Source organism: Taeniopygia guttata, chromosome 1 (genome assembly GCF_048771995.1).
Source record: "Taeniopygia guttata chromosome 1, bTaeGut7.mat, whole genome shotgun sequence".
Lineage (NCBI taxonomy): Eukaryota > Metazoa > Chordata > Aves > Passeriformes > Estrildidae > Taeniopygia > Taeniopygia guttata.
Window position 1 is genome coordinate 10,729,001 of NC_133024.1, and position 6,000 is coordinate 10,735,000.

At 37.5% G+C, this 6,000-nt stretch overlaps 1 protein-coding gene across 10 annotated transcripts in view; it reads right to left on the reverse strand.

Annotated features, from left to right (window-relative positions):
- Window positions 1-6,000, reverse strand: part of ROBO1 (roundabout guidance receptor 1) — a 687,808-nt gene that overhangs the window by 299,733 nt on the left and 382,075 nt on the right. The window lies entirely within an intron of this gene.

The following is a 6,000-nucleotide window of genomic DNA, read 5'->3' on the forward strand; positions in this document are numbered from 1 at the left end:
ATCCAAAATCTTGAAGAGAAAATTACCTATGTTCTTAGAGCAGAGGAAAGGTTTAATATTACCAGAGACAACTATTTTAAATGAGTTGCACAAAAGTTTTGTTTGAGATTCCAAATAATAAGTGGAAGAAAGTGCCTGTAAGTTTCATCAATTATATTTTAAAAGAAGGAACTATTCCATGGTTTTCAGCAGGCCATCAAAAAATGGGGGGCTTGCATGTATTAATTTGAGATTGCTGAATGCATTTATAATTCATGAATAGTTAAGGTTAACTTTAGCAATCTGGAGATGAAAAGGATTACATAAACTATCCATCTTATTTCTTTGATTGAATTGCTGTACATATTTAAAGCAGACTCCACTTAAGAACTGAATACCTGCAGCGAATTAACTCAGTAAAATGCAAAGCAGATACCCAGACAGCTCACCCAGTACCATTGCAATTGCATGTTGAAATTTAAAATAACCAGCATACAATTTATAATTGCATGATGAAAGCCTATCTGATCCCATATATTTAACCACTTTTAATTAAAAAAAATGCTTACTATAGTTTTAATATTGCATTCTGCCCTTGAGTGGAGGAAGGGAAGAAAGCAAGGATGGAACTACAGATGATAAAGACATCCTATTTTCGTGCCTAGAGCATGCATTTGAATTACACCCCCTGAAATTCTTGAGTGTGTGCTGTGTGACCAGCATGGGAAGAGGAAAAAGCTTTTGCCCCATGATGGTATGCTTATTTTTTTGTGTCAGAAGTACATCCCACCCGTCAGCAGACACAGCATGCTACTGGAAGGAGCAGCAAAAATCTTGCATTAGCAGTACGCTTTGCTGGCCGTGCTGCTGGTGCCCTGCCATAATATGTCTATTTTAATGAACAAGTGGGTCTGCCTTCCTCTGTGTATGATGGCTAGCACATCCTTAGCCTTTTCTGCATCCACAAAATACACACAGTCAATCTAAAATTCCTTGAAAAAGTAATTTCAGCCCTGGTGAAAAGGTATGAAGACCCCAACAATTCTTACCCATATTAAAAGCTCACAAAACCACACTTCAAGAGTAGTATGAAAGCGTATATTACTTAATTAAAAAAGAAAATGTATAAAGATATTTCAGTTGTGTGAGTTCAACTATCTCTACTTTTTGATGTAGGAAATAAAGAAAAAAAGGAAAAAAAAAAAAAAAGATTAGTTAAATTCCTCACCCTCAAAACAGAGAACAGAGTTCTGTTGATCAGAAGTGTCTTATTCTGCTAGATATTAAATGTTTTCTGGCCCTTAGAAGCATTTCTCTGTTCTTTGGGACATAGAATTATTTGGGGATTTTCTTTTTAATGTATTTTGTCTTGTCAACACTGTTGGTCTATATCCTAATGGATTCTGCTGTGAAGTGCCCAGGTGATGTACATTGTGGAGTTCAGGAGGAGACACTGACAAAGTACTAAACCTGCAGGGCAGGTAAGGATTACTGCTGAGGGAGAGAATACTGTCAATGAGCCTTGTATGCCCATTCATACAGCAGGCTATTTCATTTTGAAACAGTTCCTTCCAGCAGCAGTACCAGGCTCCCATACCTCATACATCTCCTTTTGCACAGAAGGTCAGACTGCCTTCAGAATGGGCAGGGGGGAAAGGAAAACAAACTAGAGAGAAGGCCTTGGGCCCCAGCTAAATATTTCATTAAAAAGCAAACTACTCTTGCATGTTTTCTCTTTAAAACCCCCCAAAGGACAAATCTGTCAGGGAATGTCTACATAGTTAGGAGCATCCAGTAACACAACTATTCCTCCCGCTCTCCGAGACGGCCTGACACGAGCCAGCTCCAGTGCAGAAGCTGAGTAAATATTCTCTGCTGGTGCCAAGGCTGAGCTAACACAGGTTGTGTCTCAACAGGCCTTATTAGCTGAGGCTCATTACTGTAATAACTGGGCTCCTGGCGCTGCAGACATGCCGTCAGCAAGGCCCTCCTCTTCTTCCTCCCGGAGATTCTCTCTTTTCATTGCCAGCCGGCAGCTGCTCCTCTCAAAAAGCTGGCCTGGTGTACAAGACTGGTTTAAGAACAGTGGGTTAGTGGAAGGTTGAGAAGTGCAGGCAGGGCAGGGGATCACCCCTGCTGCACTGTAATGGCGTTTTCTCAAGTACCAAGCACAACCTTAGGCAAGGATCATGCAGGTATACAACTTCCACTTTGTATACCTGCATGATTACACACATGATTCTACACATAAATTACACACTGAGCACTTTAAAAACACAGCAATCTGCTTTCAAAGAAGAAGTTGAAAATTTTTCTTTTATATACATGGACAAGTTTTGTACTATCCTAGTTGCTACTTGGTAAACACAATTTATCTGCTTTTACCCTCAGCTGCACTGCTGGACAAACAACTGTTTAGCTGGAATGCACAATCACAGCTTCATGGGCTCACAAAACCCACTTCAAAGAGCACAAAAAGAACAGAAGAAATTGCTTATTAAATCTTACTGCTGTACGGGCACACGACCAGCAGGGTAGTCCAGATAACAATATCAGACTAAATAAATATTAAGACTGAAGAAAGTCTCAAGCAAAGTTCCTACAGACCACAATAGGAGAGGATATTATCTGGGATCTACACCTTCCACGTATGATCCCTGTAGCTGTAGTTCTTAGGTGAGTAAGAGAGCAGCAGTGAGACACAAACATTATGTGTCAAAACCATAATTTGAAATTTACACCTACGCACAAAGATGAAGAAAATTATTCCAAATCATTTTGCATTATTTATTTATTAAATTATTTCAGGTTTTATTTCAACTGACATTTTGAGGTGTTGCTTCATAATGATGGAACTGAGAAATCGCCTGGTTTTGTGTGTTCAAAATATATATTCTCACATGAAGGTAATAACCTTAGGCCAGAGGATATTTCCTTGGCACTCAGAGGGTTTTTAATATTGAAATTTTGCATATTGCCATGGAAAGTTTCTACTAACCGAGAAGGAACTTTTTTTTAAGTGGTAGGATAAGCTATTTGCCTGAGTAGAAGTTGGAGAGATTTCATTCAAGCATATTCAGTTGTCTCTCATTATGAACAACTTTATATATAATTGTAAAATTTTATATTTTCTTCCCAAATTTTAAGAAAATGTACATATTTAGGTTTTGGGACACATTTTGGTATGCAGTATTACTTGTGCTGCAAGATTTACATTTTGATTTATTGGAGAAAAAAGGGTTTGAAACCCTGACTTTTCTTATTAGAATGGGGAAATCCTCACAATCAATTCAATGTGATGATAAATACGTGTCTTTCAGTTAAGTACTTATCTAACCTCCAATGTGCTTTGTTCTTATCTGGATCGATTCCAAAATATACAGTTTCAAGTGAACTATGCTGTAATGCCCTCTGCTGGCACTGAGCTGGTAAAAACACTCTAAATTTCCTTTGTAGTTCACTTGAAAAGGTACAAAAATGGCATTAAGACCTTGGGCTCAAATAATCATAAACTTCTACCAGTAAACAAGGCTAATTATAGAGTCTTATAAGACATTTTTAAAATAAAACTGGCTAAATTGATCTTGAAGAATACCAAATTTGATATAAAATTTTTACAAAGTTGCTAAGACTTCAAGAAAGAAAGAATATTCTTTCTCAAGAAAGACTATTTGCTAAATTCTCAAAAATCTGTGAAAAATTCTACCGCAAAAGGAATAAACTATTAAAGAGCATCAACTGACATTCATTTAACTTCAAGAACTTGATGCTGCATTAGGAAGCCAAGACTGAAAATCTTACCAGAATGGTAATGTTAGATTTCAGAATTCCAAAGCTCTTGGCTTATATTGTAACAAAGCAACACATGACAATATCCATAGGCTGAAGCCACTCTTCAAGTAAGGAACTGAATATATGTACTAGGACTTACATTGTAACTTCAGTTGATAGTTTAAATGTCTTTAAAATAAAATGGGAATGACGACTCAGACTGTTAAGTACAGCAATAGCAGAGGATCCTGCTTCAATACTTTTATGGCATGAATATGTGGAAAAAAGGATATGCTTAAAAATCAACTTAAGTTTTTCCCTGCTCGACTTATTAGTGCCTGACAGAAGGCTTAGTGAGAAGCTATCCATTCCCAAGGAGTTAATTAGTACCTTCTGTGAATAAACACCAAACACACCAACATCTTATATGCAGCAAGATTAAACAAGTAATGTTTCTTAACGTTATGTATCCTTTGAAGTATGCTTGGTTAAAATAGCCTTAATTAGATAGCATAATGCTAAAAATAAGGTTAGGGTATTCTTGTTTTTGTCTTCCTTTTCTCTCTGAACACAGAGTAAAAATTATAAACCTGGCCCAAATGTGGCATCATGAAAACATGAATGAGATTTTCAAAAGTGCTTTGCAGAGGGGGATGTTCAACTGCCACTGAAAGAACTCCCTTTGGTATTTTTGAAAATCCCACCCTTAACCCTTTATTAATAATCCCTTGAAAGAGGTTTTTGCTTGAAGCCATAAATCTGCCCATCAGATATGCAGGGTGAATCACCAATTAACAGGAGACACAAAGGATTTTCTTGATTACAGTTTGGACAAGCATTTCTCTGGAGAGCTGCTGCTTTTGTTGAAAATCAGCCTGTCTCCTCCATGTTTGAGCATGCTGGATGCTTCACAATCAGAACCCAGTGCCACAGAAACATGGGCTCGAATGGCCCAAAATGTTTATGCTATAGATTAGGCAAAATCTTGCTGTTGTGTCACGTCATTTCAGATGGCAAATGGCATCTGAAATGATGCTCTGTTTTTGTGGGACACAATGGCATTGGACACTAATGATGAATACATGCAACATGGTAATAAGCATGTTAAAGCCAAACATTTGTACTCAAGAATATTGTGTAGATTCAGCCTAATCCTTAGAGCATTTTGGGTTCTTGGATCTGCTGTGTCCTAAGCTGGCAGTAGCTTGAGGTGATAACCCACTGATTGAGAGGCGTGCCTGCCATTTTCCAGATATGTGGGAAAAGCTGGAGTCCATCTGTTTTCTTCCCCAACATTTTAAATGATTTGCCATATCTCTGATTAACTATGTTATTTAAGCCACAGTGAAGACAAGACTAGAGACAAGTTTTAAATAGCATAATGTAGTTCTCTTTGAAGTTTGCTTTATTATGATAAAGATTGTAGTGACTTTTATTTCATCTGTTTGGGTTTATGTTTGAAACTTAACTTACTAACTACAGGAAACAGTTACATCAGTGATAAGATTTCCTAAAAATGAAATAATGTGATGCCTAGCTAGCCTGTGAAAATTTTGCTTTATTGCTATTCTGGAAGATATTTTCCAATGTAGTTTAGAAAAGTAACATTTATGATTTTTCTCTTATCGCTACTCTTCTCTGTAAAATACTGTATTATAGGTAACCCTAGTCCCAATTATATGTAATCATTTCCTACTTAAGAGGTTTTTATTGTATGCAGTGGCTAAAACAAGACATGCTGAAGAAAAGCCTATTCTTTTACTACCCACTGGATTTGGGAGAAACTATTTATTTGACACTGAATTCTCACCTAGGGGGCAGAGAGACTGAGGTCCACTGTAAAAAACCCCTGTTATAGGGAGGAGAGGACTTATTTCTAGAATCTTGCTACACAAACGTAGATTGGTGCAGAATTTTAACAATATAAACAAACACCCCCCTCAAATGCTCCCATGCTTGTCATGACATTACACAGGATAGATCTAGTTCTGAATAACAATAAAATAAATCTGTCTTGGAGTGAACTTAGCTGTTCCAGGGATGGCAGCTATTCCCATGGCACAGCAATATTCCCTGTTTTTCAGAAACAAACACACCCTAAAAGCAACAGGCAGAGGGGAGGACAGAAGGGCCTTGACCCCTCAGTGCTCTATTGCTAAGTAGATGACGACCCCATAAATCTGACTGAGATTCTGTGGCCATAAACTGGATCCAGAAAACCCATAAAATCCAAAAGCCTTATGTTCTGCC